The following is a 16,138-nucleotide window of genomic DNA, read 5'->3' as shown; positions in this document are numbered from 1 at the left end:
ATTTGCAGATGATACCTAAGTGGTGGGTATAGCTAACACTGAGGAGGAATGCAACATAATACAAGATGGCATTAAAAAACTTGCAGACTGAACAGTTAAATGGTAAATGAACTTTAACAGATAAATGTGAAGTGATGCATTTTGATAGGAAAAACAGAAACATCATCAACACTGTAGAAAATAAGGAACTGCAGAAGAGCAAAGGGATCTCGGGAGACAGGTGAACAAATCATTGCCGGTCAGCAAAGCAACTAGAAATGCTGACAAAGCACTGAGATTTATTTTCAGGGCTATACAATTTGAAAGTAGTGAAGTTATGTTAAACTAGTAGTTGACCCTAACATATAAACATATAACATTCTTAAGGGTCTTGACGTTGTGGATGCAGAGAGGCTGTTGCTCTGATTGGAAAGTCTAGAGTTGGCGTCATGATCTCAGGATAAGGGGTTCACCATTTAGGACTGAGATGAAGAGAAGTTTCTTCACTCAGAGAGTTGTGAATCTTTAGAATTTGATGAGTATATTCAAGACTGAGCTTGATAGATTTTTGGGCACTAAGGGAATCGAGGGATATGGGGCAGAGTGAGAAAGTAAAATTGATGTAGGAGTTCAGCCATGATCTTATTGACTGGCGGAGCAGGCTCGAGGGATCTTAAGGCCTACTTCTGCTCCTATTTCTTATATTCTATTGTTCTTGCAATTGAGCAGCACTGAGGAGGTGCTGTTGGAGATTTCATTCTTTGAATGAGTTATTAAGCTGAGGAGGCACTACAGCAGATGTTAAAATTCTTATGTATTATTTGTACCAGGGAGTTGTCTGTCTTGGCCAATATTCCTCCCTCAACCAACACCTCCGGAAAAGGTTAACTGGTCATATTTTATACCTTTGTTGTAGATTTCCCTCCTCTTTTGGCCTATTATTGATGTTTGGCTTTGGTACATCTCTCAGAGTAATTGTGTTCATACCTGCAGGTTCAATCTCATTTGACGTTTGATTTTCTCCCTTTCCTCTCCTCTGCCTGTCTAATTTAAAGGATTCTTGATAACTGCCTCAGTGTTCTGCATCAGACTTATTGTTCTTGCTTTATTTACTTCTGCCCCCATTTTGTTCCTTGTTTCTTTGCAGGTTTCGGTTTTAACTCATTTTTCTTTTGTTTTTGCTTTCGGATGGCAGCTATTCATCATTGTGCCGTTCACACCTCCTTTAGACACATCTTTTGTATTTTTACTTGTCTCATTACCACTCTCTTTGGCCTTGCACCGTCAACTCTCTTGTCATTTAATCTCTCCTGTCTTCCACCATATCAAAGACCTTCCTTTTCTTATTGCCACTTCCCCTCTTTCACTTGCTTAAAACCTGTTACGTTTCTAACTTTTCACAGTTCTGATAAAGGTCATTGACCTGAACCGTTAACTCAGGCAGTGCAGGGGGTCGTCACCCTGCTAGCATTGCATGGGCATGAGGAGGGGGTAAGGCTTTCAAACACAATTGTGAGGCCACCTGAGCACAAGGAAGGCAGCAGCTGGCAATGGGAACACGACTCTCAGATTTTGGGTCCAGTGGCGATGAGGGGCAACATCCGCCACAGGAAGAACAGAGCCCCAGTCATCAGGAGTGCAGAGGAGAGGGACGAGCTGCAGGAAGGCAAGGGAGGCCAAACCTTCAACATAGGCTGTACTGCCAAAGACAGAGCTACACTAGATGACTGAGAACGAGTGCTGCAGGAGACTGCGACTCTCCGGGCAGATGTCACATACATCTGTGTCCTCATCACGGAAGACCTCACACCCGCAGCACTGCTCGCCATACCTGCCAGTAGCTGGCCAAGTCACTGTAGCCTTGAACTTCTTTGCCTGTAGCTTTTTCCAAGGATCAGCTGTGGACCTCGGCGGCATCGCGCAAATGGCTGCACACCACGGCATCTCACAGGTCACTGATGTCCTATTTGCAAAAGCTAGGCAGTATATTCAGTTTAGACAGTTTAGACAGATGGCAGCTCGCAGGCACAGAGAGCAGTGGGTTTTGCCTTCATTGCTGGATTTCTTCAGGTGCAGGGCATCATCGATTGCACCCATGTGGCCATCAAGGCACCCAGGAAGCGGCCAGTGAGATTCATCAACAGGAAAGCCTTCTACTCACTCAACGTTCAGTTGGTCTGGGACAGCAAGAGCTTCCTGCATGCATGCACTTTCTTTCCTGGCAGCTGCTATGACTCCTTCATTCTCTAGCAATCCAGGCTGCTGGAGCTCTTCACTCTACAACACCCGCCCCCACCCACAAACTCAGTGGATGGATGCTAGGTGACAAGGGTTATCCCTTGAAGAGATGGCTACTCACCCATGTATGAGAACCTGTGACAGAGGCGTGCAACTGAAGCCATCTGCTCGCTAGGACAGCCATTGAGCATGTCATTGGGCTTCAGAAGATGCGGTTCCAGTGCCTGGACCAGTTGGATGGTGCCCTGCAGTACACTCCTGTAAGGATTTTCTTTAGTCTATGCCAGCATTTATTGCCCGTACCTAATTGCCCTTGAGAAGAGTCTCACGCATTGTGATGATCGGAGGAGGAAGAAGATGAGGAGGAAGATTCAGAACAGAGAGGTGTCCCTGTTGCACAGGGAGTTGGCCGGGCCCAGCACAGGCCACGAGGGTCTTGTCAGGGATCATCTGATTCAGGCTCGTTTCAGCTTGAGCCCCTCTGACCCAGGAGGAATGCCATGGTCTGGAACTCACCTTTGAACTGCCTGTGAGAACATTTCTACTGAGGTGGAGCCTGGAACAGATTAACTCTTATCGCCAATGAAGGATGCACATCTGCCCAGAGGTTTCAGTGTCACTGTTCACGGACCCTTGCTCCACTTCACCACTTCATCCTTCTTTTCTTGTCCCAGTATTAATAAAAGGAAATTCACATGTCTGGCTTCATGTGCCAATATTTACATGTTGCTCAAAAATACAAAACGTGCACAGGTACAGCTGAAAGAAACCCCAGTGAACCACTCAGTTCTCTGCCCGGCATGGTGGCCTCCATCTCTTGGCCACTTCTACATGGTGCGCCCCTTGTGACCTTGGATGAGGTGAAGGCATCCTGCTCACTTGTCTCTGCCTGCAGCTAAGATGCACATGGCGGTCGTCCTCGTCGTGGAGGTGCCAGTGGGGCACCTCCAGAGGCTGCTGCACCTGCGTCATTGCAGGGGTAGCCTCTGTCACTGGGCCCTGCTGTACAGATGTTCTTTCAATCAGAGGGGCCAAAAGGCGGATGATGATGATGGCACCCTGTGAGGAGTGGCACCCTCATCCTTCTCGGTGTCTGCCTCAGCCGTTGGCTGACGCTCTGGATGACTGGAGGGGAGCACCAGTTGGGGCACAACTGGCATCCCCTCCAAACATCTCTGTGCCATCAACGCCACTGACCAGTCAAGGCTACATAGTGCGACTTGCATTCTGTGAATGTCAGTGTGCAGTTCCTGCACGCACTCCGAGTGCTGCCACACATGACTCTCAATGGAGGAGCTCATGCTGAGCCATGATGGTGCACATGAGCTGAATGGACTCCTCCATTCTCAGCCCATGACCTCGCACTGCCTTGTGGGAGCACATCTGTTTCTGCTGGTCTAGGTAGAGCCTCCTTTACTGCGAGTCCTGAGGCTCTGCATCTATGCCCAGCTGAGCATGGCTGTGTCTGTCCTCCATCCTCCAAGGGGAGCCCACAGCTGCCTCTGCCTCTGTCAGCTCCACCTGCTCACTTGTGACGTGATCATCAACCAGTGTCAATCTATCTAAGCATGTGCGAGGACCCACCGATGTGAGTGTCTCTGCGCTGGTGGAGGGTGTACTTGTAAGATGTGATGGTGCTTGTTCTGAGGTCTGCTCTGGCAATGCTGAACCCAGTGATGGTCTAGGAATTGGTCTTTGCGTCTCCACTTCAGAGCCTATGGGAGGCACAAGAAGAGATCATGAGAACTAGCCTTGGAGAGCAGAAGCTTCTGCAGTCTGCGGTTTCTAAATGCAGCTGAGTCTTCGGCTTGCTGTCATATGGGCTGGACTACAATGCACTCCCTTAGTCTATGCATTCCATTTTTAATGATTCCAGGAAATTATAGGCCGGTGAGCCTTACGTCAGTGGTAGGGAAATTATTAGAGAGGATTCTTCGGGACAGGATTTACTCCCATTTGGAAACAAGCGAACTTATTAGCGAGAGGCAGCATGGTTTTGTGAAGGGGAGGTCGTGTCTCACTAATTTGATTGAGTTTTTTGAGGAAGTGACGAAGATGATTGATGAAGGAAGGGCAGTGGATGTTGTCTATGTGGACTTCAGTAAAGCCTTTGACAAGGTCCCTCATGGCAGACTGGTACAAAACGTGAAGTCACACGGGATCAGAGGTGAGCTGGCAAGATGGATACAGAACTGGCTCGGTCATAGAAGACAGAGGGTAGCAGTGGAAGAGTGCTTTTCTGAATGGAGGGCTGTGACTAGTGGTGTTCTGCAGGGATCAGTGCTGGGACCTTTGCTGTTTGTAGTATATATAAATGATTTGGAGGAAAATGTAGCTGGTCTGATTAGTAAGTTTGCGGACGACACAAAGGTTGGTGGAGTTGCGGATAGTGATGAGGATTGTCAGAGGATACAGCAGGATCTAGATCGGTTGGAGACTTGGGCGGAGAAATGGCAGATGGAGTTTAATCCGGACAAATGTGAGGTAATGCATTTTGGAAGGTCTAATGCAGGTGGGAAGTATACAATAAATGGCAGAACCCTTAGGAGTATTGACAGGCAGAGAGATCTGGGCGTACAGGTCCACAGGTCACTGAAAGTGGCAACGCAGGTGGATAAGGTAGTCAAGAAGGCATACGGCATGCTTGCCTTCATCGGTTGGGGCATAGAGTATAAAAATTGGCAAGTCATGCTGCAGCTGTACAGAACTTTAGTTAGGCCACACTTAGAATATTGTGTGCAATTCTGGTCGCCACACTACCAGAAGGACATGGAGGCTTTGGAGAGGGTACAGAAGAGGTTTACCAGGATGTTGCCTGGTCTGGAGGGCATTAGCTATGAGGAGAGGTTGGATAAACTCTGATTGTTTTCACTGGAACGACGGAGGTCGAGGGGCGACCTGATAGAGGTTTACAAAGTTATGAGCGGCATGGACAGAGTGGATCGTCAGAATCTTTTTCCCACGGTGGAAGAGTCAGTTACTAGGGGACATAGGTTTAAGGTGCGAGGGGCAAAGTTTAGAGGGGATGTGTGAGGCAAGTTCTTTACACAGAGGGTGGTGAGTGCCTGGAACTTGCTGCCGGGGGAGGTGGTGGAAGTAGGTACGATAGCGACGTTTAAGAGGCATCTTGACAAATACATGAATAGGGTGGGAATAGAGGGATATGGGCCCCGGAAGTGCAGAAGGTTTTAGTTTAGGCAGGCATCAAGATCGGCGCAGGCTTGGAGGGCCGAACGGCCTGTTCCTGTGCTATACTGTTCTTTGTTTGTTCTTTAATTCTCCTTCTTCACCAGGGGTGTCCATCTCACCTTCCCAGACTTCCTCAAGGTCAGCGACCCTGGCGATCTTCATGGCTCCCTCTTCCATGCTGGTGATAATGTATAAGAAGGGAACCCCTCCTCCTGTCTGGGCTTTTTCTTGGGCGTTGTGAGCCCGTTTCTCCTGCAAGGACAAAAGAGAGGCCAATACCAATGGCTCATTTTCATAAGAAGCTGCATGTATCAGTGCTGGCAGGTCCCCGACAGCACTATGTCTCTGAGCTATGTTGAGGAGTTAGTAAGTGCCCTGGTCTCTCATTCCTGTCATGTTCAGGAGCAGCATGCACCCTCCGGCTCCTCAGCTGGTGTGTCTACCGGAGGCTGAATACCCCAGAGGCCTGCCCTGAGGGTCTGGCGTTGCACTCACCTTGCCAGAGATAAGTCTTTGAACCTCTTCTGGTACTTCTGGACCCACACCGTCGGCTCACTGTGTCCACCACCTCAATCTAGGCTGGCTAGGTCTGGGAGGATGGCCTCTTCCTGCCTCCCTCCAGAAAGAGTACCCTCCTGCTCTCCCTCACTGCCTTGAGGAGGATCGCCCGATTAGCATCCACCAAAGTGAGGGCCAGCTCTGTCTTGGGTTCCAGCCGTCTGCCTCTCCATTAGTAACTATCACAACAGTTGATTCAGTGAAACGGCAGACACAATAATGACTGCCATGGTGGATTTAAATTGGGTCCGCTCGTTTTCTGTCCCACCTCCGTCCCTGCCCTTGCAGCCGCTAATTGGCCACCCAACACGTCCTACAGCCAATTAACAGTCTACCCCTGTGAAAATTGGAGGCTATGACTCCTTCCCCCCTGGGGCAAAGGGGAGCATCAGGACACGGAAACAGTCCCTATGTCCGTTTCCTGCCTTTGGAAGGAAAATCCTTCCCCTTGTTCCTGATGCTGCCCACTGAGACATTTGGTGAGAGGAACTCTCCTTGGTTGGAAAATCAAGTCTGTTGGCAAATCTTCTTGTGGCACAGGCTGTTGAGTTGCTCTTGTCCCCGGCTGATTCACAGCATCAGCAATGACTCCACCCGGCCTGCTGAGCGCATGGCTCATTCAGAAGTTAGCTGGGAAATTCAGCAGCCTGGAAATTTGCATGGGGTTGGCTTAGTCCTGGATCTATGCTGAATGCGAAGGAAGTGAATGCCACATCTGAACACCTGACACTGGCAGGCTAAAACTGAGTGATGCCCATATATTGTGAAGTGACTCCAAGTAAATGTCATTCATTTTGAAAACTGCAGCCACATTTTGCAAAATGAAACATGTCATGTACTCTACTCTGTCTACTATATAAGCTGCAAATTAATTTAACAGTTTAACTTAATTTAGGTTTTGTTTTGTGGCGTTTATTTCAGCTTTCTTTCATAATATGCTGACATTTGACGTGGTGAAAGATAAATTTTCAAAAACTCTGTTCTTGGTAAAAAGTCGTGCTCTATATGAATCAGAGAATCAGTAATGGGATCTCTAATGAGGGGTAAATCAGGAACATTGCAAATGTGGCATACTGTACTTTATAACTGAATAACTGATCTGTGCCTCCATCAAGTGAGATTCTCTGCGATAAACAGTCTCTGAAAAATGTACTCTCTTATCCTGCAATAATTGTTTTTGGTCGCTGCAACTTTCCACCTTCTAGAATTTCCTCGTGTATACAGAGTCTGTAGGAATGATCTATTAAACAATACTTTAATTGGTTTATATTTTCAGTCATCTTGGATTTAATGAAGTAGAACAAGTCAATTGCAACCCTTTAAAGATATCACATTCTTAGGATATAGGTAATTTTAGGCAAATTCTGCCCTGCCTAATCACAGATTCTGACACATGAGAATATGTTTGAGGTTCCAAATTTCTGTGCAGAATGTTAGAAAAATCCTAACTAAGAATTCTGAAGTTCGTGACAGCAGCTACTTGTGCTAATTTTAAGATCCTCTATTTGGTGGTTAAAAGAGTGAATGCAACAGAAATTGGAAGAACAAACTTTTATTTGAGATTTTAATGAGGGAATCACCTGGAAGTACAAGGTCTGATCGGGCTTTATTAGGTTATGTTTGACCAGTTTTTTTGATCTGGTAGATAAGGTTGAGGCAGTGGGTATTTATTTTAGAAATATGGTAAGAAAGATTTGGAAGGTAGAGTAATGGCACCAACGGTTGACTTCTATCCAAATTAATGACGCAGATTTTGCTGGAGTGAGGCATCTTGATGAGTGCCGTGTTAGACTTGCTTGTGCATGTTTAGGTTTTAAAAATTTTTGCCCATAAAGTTGCTGGAACTGCAAGCTGATAATAGTATGACAAGGGCAGCAGGGTATCTGCAACCTTGGTGAACAATGCGATGAACACTGTATTTCCTGAACCAATGAGATTTAAGGTTTGAGCAATAAACAAAAAGGAGGGTGAATTAGAGTGAGTGAATTTAATGTCCAAATAAGGTACAGAAGTGAGAAAGATTGGACTAAGAGAGAAAAAACACAGACAGTAAGGAAATGTAAGAATTTATTTTTTAATTTAAGATTTAGCATTTTTAAAATCTCCAACAACAACTCACAGCCTGAAGGAATGAGACTCCACACTTTTAATTGTTCATTTTCTGGGCAAGAGAGCTTAATTGGTAATCACTAATAATTATCAGTCATGCTGTTAAGGGTACTTACGCTGTTACTAGACTTAACCTTATGTGGGGAGTTTAATGGGAAATTAGCAACTTCATGAAAATCATGGGGCGTTGAAGGATGAGATGCCATTTTCGCGAAGCTAATGGTATAATGGTGCAAATCGTCTAGCAAACTGTGGCGATTTGTAATTTATGATGTATATCTTTCTTCACCACAGGGTTGCTGGCTGATTTGCAAATTAATGACGGAGAGCATTGGTTGTGTGCCATTTTTTTCCTGGCAAGTTCTGGGCCAATATGTTACAATTTATCTTGAATGGACTGTACCTTCTTACATAATCAAAAACTTAATTTCATGGTCTTAATAAAGCTGGATTTTCAGTAATTCATTATGCACTCTGAGGGCCCATTTAGAACAGCATATAGCCCAGTTCAAGGATACTATCATCAGTTACACTATTAAAAGCACTTACCTTTCCATTAGCAAATAAATCAGTTCCCTTACATGCAGATTAAAGTTAGATGCCACCTATTATATATCTTTGTAGTACCATGTAACTTCAGACCTTACCACCTGCATTATTCAGACTTTGGGACAAAACCACTTGGACTTTATTGCTTGTGCTCTATTTAGTCTGTTTTAGGAACTGATTTTAAACAATCTTGTTTTCCAGCTTTCTACTCGTACCATTTTATATTCTCCTTTAAATATTTAATCAGTATATATTTGACTGTTGTAATTGATTTAGCATTGATTACCACTTATGGCAATGCATTCTGCATTCTAATAATTTGGTGTGAAAAAGCTTCATTTTATCGCCCCCTTTATGTAATTAATGCTTACCTTAAGTTCATAGCCTCTTGTCTTTGATTATTCTACAAATGGAAATAATCTATTTTATCTTGTTCTTAGCTTGTCTATCCCTTTAAATCATTAATTCTGTCCTTAATCTTCTGAATTCATGAGAATACAGCCTGACTTTCTCTAGGCATTTCTTGTAACTTAAACCCATCATTCCTAGTATCAGCCTAATAAATTTGCATGGCATTGCACTACCTCCAGGGGTATTATATCCTTCCTATGGCGAGGAGCCGAAACATTACACAATATTACAGATGTTGCCTAATCATTGCTTTGTACAGTCTTGTCATGCAGGCCCCCACCTACCAAGAATGAGGCACATATATTTCGCCACATGGACATTAAATTTTAAAATTGTTGCTGGGAAGAAAGGAAGACCTAATACAAGGGGTTGCCAGGCTTCTGGCTAGAAAGACATGTTTTTCATGCTAGCAGATAGTGTTGGAACAAAGGAACCAGTCCCTGCTCCAATGTAATCCACAATGGACTTTTGATTACCAGACGTTGAGGGTGGTGGAGCTCGCATTCCAGGTTAACTGCTAAGATGGCCGTATACACAAACAGACGTGATCAGACCAGTTTAGTCACATGACTAACTGGCTGTTGGAGGTTTAATTTGAACTTGCCACAGAGCTTTGAACTGGCAGAAAGCTGTTTGCTCCTGGACTGACGACCTCTCGTGGATGACTTGCCGCAGACTCTCCTGTCGGCTTCCATCTCTTTCTCACAGAACTGAAAACCACTGAAGACATGTGAACCCAAAGAGAGAAAAGTCTCCTACAGTGAACAAGGTTTAAGATGAATACTGGGCCCCAACGAAAAGCAAGATCTACCTACAAGCAAGTACTGCAGCGAGTTCGAAGCACAGTAACAAAGAACCCTCTTCAGAGATTGCCTCAAACCTCTCCACTTTATTTTTCTTCTGGTCTTTTCTGTCTTTATTTGCATGTGCATATTGCGTGCGCATGCTAGTGTCGGGTGCGGCATGTATCCGTAGGTGTTAACCGAATTAGAGTTTTAAGTTTTAATAAATTTCACTTCTGTTCTGTAAACCTAAGAAAGCCTGTTTGTACTCATTTCTTTGCCTTATAATTGGAAAGCAGTGAATAAGGATTCACCAAGGGGGAGCTCAAAACAAGATATGTCTAAAAACAAAGCCCTGTTACAGTAAGACCAGGTGAAGGCTGAAAGCGAACCCCTAGATCTCTTTCTCACCTGGTTGTAACAAGTCTCATAATGGTTTCTTTGCTTTTATATTCAATACCCCTTGATACCACTCTCTAAATTCTATTTGCCGCCTTATTGGCTTTTTTTAAACTTGTCCATCCATTATTTATTCTTGTTCTGAAAACGTATTGACCTCACATCTTGTTGTATTAAATTGCAGGGAAGGCGGTGGAGTAGTGGTATTGTCACTGGACTAGTAACCCAGAGACCCAGGGTATTGCTCTGGGAACAGGGTTCAAATCCCACCACAGCAGAAGGTGGAATTTGAATTCAATTAATAAATCTAGAATTAAAAAGCTAGTCTAATGATGGCCATGAAACCATTGTTGATTGTTGTAAAAACCCTTCTGGTTCACTAATGTCCTTTAGGGAAGGTAATCTGCTGTCCTTACCTGGTCTGGCCTACATGTGACTCCAGACTCACAGCAATATGGTTGACTCTTACAAACCCTCTGAAATGGCCTAGCAAGCCACTCAGTTGTATCTAACCGCTACGAAGTCAATAGCACTGTGGGTGTACCTATCCCGCATGGACTGCAGCGGTTCAAGAAGGCAGCTCACCACCACCTTCTCAAGGGCAATTAGGGATGGGCAATAAATGCTGGCCTGGCCAGCGACGCTCACATCCCATGAATGAATTAAAAAAAAATTACCATTTCTACTAGCCTGTTTATGTCCTCCTGTGGTCTTTGCATTCTTCCTGGCTGTTTGGCATCATCAGCAAACTTTGATATTCACCACTTTATGTCTAACTCTGGATTTTATTTATTTTTTTATTTCTATATAATATTAAACATAAAATATAAATAAAAAATAAAAATAAATAAAATAAAATGAAAGTGTTGCCATTATTTCTTATTGAAGTTTCTATGTGAAGCATTAACATGCTGAATTTCAAATCTAGACAAACAAGCAAAAGCAGGGGTAAAAACCACGAGGGAGTGAAAAAGACACTCTGCCATTGAAGAAAAAAAGTCAAAGTCAAGTGCAAAAGGGAGAAAATACTTCTCATGTACACCATCCTTTTTCTGAGTTCTCTTGCTGATTTCTTGCAATAATGTGAATCAAAATATTTCACACTGATATTTTCAATAACTTTCTTGGTATGTTCACACCTGTATTTAGGATGTACTGGAAACTATCCAAAGTACAGGAAAATGTAAGATAAATTGTCTACAGGAGAAATCTAATTGTGTTTTGAGAACATTGCTAACATGGCATTGATATTTTCACTTCAGCTATTATATGGGTTCTCTGAGTGACACTGTTTCAACGCAACCTGTAGCAAGTTTTGTGTAGCTTTGCTCTGCTGATTTATATGTATTCGTCATTTAGGTTAAGAGATCCAAATATTTTACTCCAAAGACTATGTTCAATGGTCATAAACAATTCCTGAATAGTAAGCGACACAAAAATGTATCTTCTGTCAAACCTAACTAGTGTCTAGTTATCCACTTACATTCTATCAGGAATACCTTTGAAGGAGGCTACAAGCCAATTCCTGAATTTGATCTAAAATGGACTTCAATAAAGAGCAGGTTCTGAGTGGAAATAAGAGCCACTTTTGATAATTTTATGATGAAACCTAACCTCGCTGCTTGAAGTCTTTTCAGCTAATATCTTTATTTCTTCAGGCACTTTAGTGGTTGAACCCTTAGGAATTCGTCATCCAGAAATGGATAATATGGCACATCAGGACCCCTCCTGGGCGATACTATTTTTGAAAGTCTATCAATAGTCACTGCGTGGAAGCCTTGCTGTGAAAGACAAAGGAATATTACTGTTACCTCGTGTTTCCAAAAGGATTCCAAAACGTTCTGGAAATAATGGTCTAGCGAGAATGAGGAACTTAAAAAAGATCAGTATAAGTAAAGAAATAGTACTGGAGAAATTATTAGGACTAAGTGAGTGAAAAAAATCCCCTAGAACTGACGACATGCATCCTAAGGATTTAAAATAGGCAGCTGCAGAAATAGTGGATGCATTAGTTTTGATCGTCCAGAATTCCTTAGAGTTTAGAATAATTGGAAGGCAGCAAGCATAACCCCACTATTTAAGAAAGGAGGAAGAGAGCAAACAGGGAACTATAGTCCAGTTAGCCTGACATCAGTAGTAGGCACAATGCTGGAATCTATTATTAAGAACGTGGCAACAGGGCACTTAGAAATCATAATATGATTAAGCAGAGTCAACATGGATTTATGAAAGAGAAATCATGTTTGTGAAATTTGTTCAGAGCTTTTGAGGATGCAGCTGGTAAGATTGATAAGGGGAATGAGTGGATGAAGTGTATTTGGATTTTCAGAAAACGTTTTATAAGGTGCCACATAAGAGATTATTACACAAAAATGGACTCACGGGATTGGGGGTAATATTAGCATGGATTGAGGATTGGTTAATGGACACAAAACAGAGTAGGAATAACCGGGACATTTTGGGGTTGGCAGGCTATAACTAGCGGGGTACTGCAAGGATCTATACTTGGGCCTCAGCTATTTACAATCTATATTAATTATTTAGATGAGGGGACTGAGTGTAATGTATCCAAGATTGCTGACAATACAAAGTTAGGTGAGTAAGTAAGTGGTGAGGAGGACATAAAGAAGCTGCAGAGGGATTATAAACAGGTTAGGTGAGTGGGTAAGAACATGGCAGATGGTATGTGGTGAACTGTGAAGTTATCCACTTTGGTAGGAAAAATAAAAAAGCAGAATTTTTTTGAATGGTGAGGGACCTACGTGTCCTTGTACATGAATCACAGAGTTAACATGCAGGTACAACAAGGAATTAGGAAAGCAAATGGAATGTTAGCCATTGGTACAAAGGGATTGGAGTATAAGAGTGAAGACGTCTTACTGCACTTATATATGCCATTGGTAAGGCCACAACTGGAGTACTGGGCTGGATACTGTTGCTGGTGGGTCTCCTGGCACCAGGCCAAAAAGGTGAGGGGAACCCTACTTTGGCCTTTCGGAGCCCCCCCCCCTCTCACCACGGTGCGATTTAAAGGCACTCAGGCACTTAAGTGATTGGCGCCAGGATCCCCGTCCCTTTAAAGACGGGGGATCCCATTTCTGGGAGCTGCCAGGCAAACAGAAGGCGGGCAGCTCAGTCGTATTGGCAGCGCCACTGGAAGGAGTGGTCACTGCTGGGACTACAAGAGGCCTTGGATCCAGGCCCAGTGCTGGAGCTCAGACCCAAGACAGGTGTGGTGGAGTCGCTGGGGCCAGACCAGGAGGCCCTGGAGAGGTGGGGGGGTGGGGGGCGATTATTGCAGGGGGAGGAGGTGTTCACATAGGTGGACTATTTCCCAGTGGGAGGCCTCCGTGGGCCACAGATTATCCATGGAGGAGGCCCCCTACAAGCGCAACACTCTGCATGGCGGAGCCCCCTCCCCGCCAGTGACGCAGGAAGAGGCCCTTAAGTGGCTGGTAATAGACCATTTAAGAGCCTCAATTGGCCTCTGGGCTGGAAGGCTATCGTTGGCCCATCCCGCCCTGACTAAATTCCGGTGCGATGGGAAGGCAATGGGCCCTCTGTCCCCCTGCCGCCTCCTATTGAAATTTTGTGGCCCCGCCTCTGAACCCGTCTCCGGAGGGCCCATTAAATTCAGCCCATTGTTTGCAGTTTGTTCTCTTTATGTAAGGAAGGACATACTTGCCCTGGAGGGAGTGCAATGAAGGTTCAATAGACTGGTTCCTGGGATGAGGGGATTGTTCTATGAAGAGAGATTGAGTAGGCTAGGCCTATATTCCCTGGAGTTTAGAAGAATGAGAGATGATCTAATTGAAATATATAAAATTCTTAACGGGCTTGACAGGGTAGATTCTGCAAAAATGTTTCCCCTGGCTGGGGTATCTGCACGAAAGGGTCGGCCATTTAGGATTGAGATGAGGATAAATTTTTCACACTAAGTGTTGTGAATCTTTGGAATTCTCTACCCCAGTGACATGTGGATGCTCAGTCATTGAGTATATTCAAGACAGAAGTTGATAAATTTTTGGGTACTAAGGGAATCAAGGGATATGGAGAGAGTGCAGAAAGGAATGGTGAAGCAGGCTCGAAGGGCCAAATGGCCTACTCCAGCTCCTATTCTTAAGTGAGTGCAAGACATTTATTCTAAGAAGTAGGAATTATTATAACAATGAATATTTGCATTCTCATATTGTGGAAAAAGGACAAATTTCTTAAACAATATTTTGCCAATACTGTTTTTAAAAAAAGAGCTGTTTCCCTACAGAGAAGGAAGAAAATTCTTTGGCCTGGTTACCCAGGCCCACTTTTCCACATCTTTTCTGGTTGTTGTGTGGCATTGGCAAAAGGTTATTAGCAGATAACTTGACCACCATCTTCGCCAGGGAATGTTGATGTGTTGTGCATAGGACATAGGACATAGATCACTCTGGGAGTGCACTAGCACTTGTGAACGACACTGTGGAAAACCAGCGCAATGGCAGCCACCAATGTGCCATTAGTAGAATTTCAAAAGTCTTGCTTATTGCGCGCATTTCCCTTAACAGGGTAACACTTATTTCCTACAGGTAGTAGATAAGTTGTAATGTAACTTGTATTTTTTTTGAAAGATAGAAGAAGGTGATTATTTTCAACTGGCTATTTGTAAGTAAACCGGAACAGAAATTTTCTTAAATAATTGATTTTTTTTCAAGCACCATCTGAAGTAAGTGATGTTTATCAAAACATTGATTTCAGTTAGTGAGGTAGATTTGAGACAAATGAACAAAATTGTTCTGGATATTTTGAAGTTTAAATTTAAATAGTTCAACTCAAAGTTAACAAGGCTGGGTATGAGCTAATTACAGATATTGTTAATTTTCGAAGATGAATTATTGGGGAGCTGGAGGAGAGTTGGCCAGGCCCACAGGTCGGTATTGGGGAGTGGGTGAAGATCTGACACGAGTCATATGCTGCTATCAGTGAGTGGCAGGGTAGGCTGGCAGTGCTAGAAGAGCATGGCAGCTGGAAGGACCCAGTGGGATAACAGACCAAAGCACCACAGAAACCAAGACAGTTTCCTAATTTGAAAGATCAGTGGTAGAATGTGTTAAGACAGTAAAAAATGTACAAAAGTTTAAAATGCCTTCAAGAAAATTGTAGAGGAAGCTGCAAGATGTGCAAGGCCCCTATTCAGTAAGATTCAGTCTGGTGCATCTTTGACCCATAGTGTCACATATTTTGGAGGCACAAATCAGGAATGTGAGGACATAGTGTTAAGTTTATGTGGATAGATACACTGTAATTGTGACAGATGTGATGGAACAGCCTGGCGACACAGTAAATATTAGTTCCTGTAAGAACAGGAAGCATACACTGTTGTATGATTGCCTTTAAGAGTGATGTCCCATTAAGATCTTAGTATGCTAATGAGCTGAGTACCAGGATGTAATCATGTGACTCGAAGCCAGGGTCACTCTGCAACTGTGAGATCCAGAGTAAGGTTCTGTAAATAGTTAGCTCTGTACTGTATACAAAATCTTTTCGAGATCTTCAACCAATAGGACTCCACGCATCTCATTTATGTTGCATCAGACAGCATAAAATAACTCATTACATGGTGGCAGCTGTGGTGAGAAGACAAAGTCTAATGTTGAAGATCACGGTTAAAACAGCTCTGAAAATGACCTTTCCTACAGCCAGTAGAGAGAAAGTTCAAGAAAAATACTGGCTCAAACAGTGAAAAATGAAAAACTTACCTCAAGCTGTAGAAGACAAAGCACAGAATGACAGGCTGCAAGTACATGGGGTGAGTCATTGTGCCATCGGGTGGGGATGCAGCTTTAAAAAAAAAGCTTCAAAGTCCTTCAAAAGATCGTCGTATTTCAAAAGCTCCATGTAGAAAAAAAATGGGGAAGACACGACTCCTTTTCCAATCTGATTGAGGT

General features: G+C 43.7%; 1 protein-coding gene across 3 annotated transcripts in view; it reads left to right on the top strand.

Moving 5' to 3' along the window:
• The window catches only part of LOC137384709 (copine-8), a 445,401-nt gene that overhangs the window by 79,159 nt on the left and 350,104 nt on the right, over positions 1-16,138 (top strand). The window lies entirely within an intron of this gene.

The sequence above is a fragment of the Heterodontus francisci genome, chromosome 27 (assembly GCF_036365525.1).
Source record: "Heterodontus francisci isolate sHetFra1 chromosome 27, sHetFra1.hap1, whole genome shotgun sequence".
In the NCBI taxonomy this organism is placed as follows: Eukaryota; Metazoa; Chordata; class Chondrichthyes; order Heterodontiformes; family Heterodontidae; genus Heterodontus; species Heterodontus francisci.
This window is presented reverse-complemented; position numbering and strand designations above follow the sequence as displayed.